The sequence below is a fragment of the Exophiala oligosperma genome (assembly GCF_000835515.1).
Source record: "Exophiala oligosperma strain CBS 72588 unplaced genomic scaffold supercont1.18, whole genome shotgun sequence".
Taxonomy (NCBI): Eukaryota; Fungi; Ascomycota; class Eurotiomycetes; order Chaetothyriales; family Herpotrichiellaceae; genus Exophiala; species Exophiala oligosperma.
Genome location: NW_015622835.1, coordinates 150,496 through 151,387, shown reverse-complemented (window position 1 = coordinate 151,387; position 892 = coordinate 150,496).

Sequence of the window (892 nt, the reverse complement as noted above, 5' to 3'; positions counted from 1 at the left end):
TTCTTGCACCGAATTGGAGGTTTTGAGAGAGGTAAACGTGCCCGGGAATACAATGTATCCAGCCAGGATCAACCACGTAAATAAGCTGGCATAGAAGTTCTGGCGACGTGGAATCTCATCAAGCTCTAAGAGCATCGCCACATATCGAGACTGTGAGCGTGGCGGGTTCGTCGAAAGTGGCCTAGGGAGACGAGACTCGTTTCTCAGAAACGAAGGCTGTGGGAGAGGAGCCTGGGGCGGCTTGGACTCTGGACGAGACGGTTGTTTCCTCAGCTTTGGAGGGAGAATGGTTACATATCGTTTTTGAGAATATGTTGCTTGCTGTATATGCGCTTCGGATACTGGAGTCCGTTTCACCTCAGCAGCGTGTGCGGAAGACGGAGAATTCTTGGGAAGTTCCATGAGCGGCAGGGATCGTGATGAGGAGCTCATTATTTCTTTGACATTAACTTCCTTAGATAGACATTGAAATTGAGCAAAGTACTATATACTTGCAGTTTCTCCAAGGCTTAATGTGAAAAGAGGGGCTATATGCGGCTCCTGGTTCCGGATCTGGTTCTCACTACTCATTAAGAGCCGTTTACAGACTCCACCTTCAACTTAATCGGGTGACGAAATGGGCCCTAACAATAGTTGGATCTGACATTTTGAACAGTGAACAGCTGCTGCAATACACACACACACACACACACACACAATTTATTACGCCCGGCGACAATGCCGAAAAAGCCAGTTAAAGCTGATCTACTAACACATTTCAAGCCTATACAAAATTAAATCTTGTCTTCATTATGCAGTTTCTCTCGCTTACTTTATCTTTGCGAAGTGTGGTGTACTGTAGTAAAAAATCCAAGTTGCAAATGAACTCTACTCTGTCCTCTTCTTTTGGCTG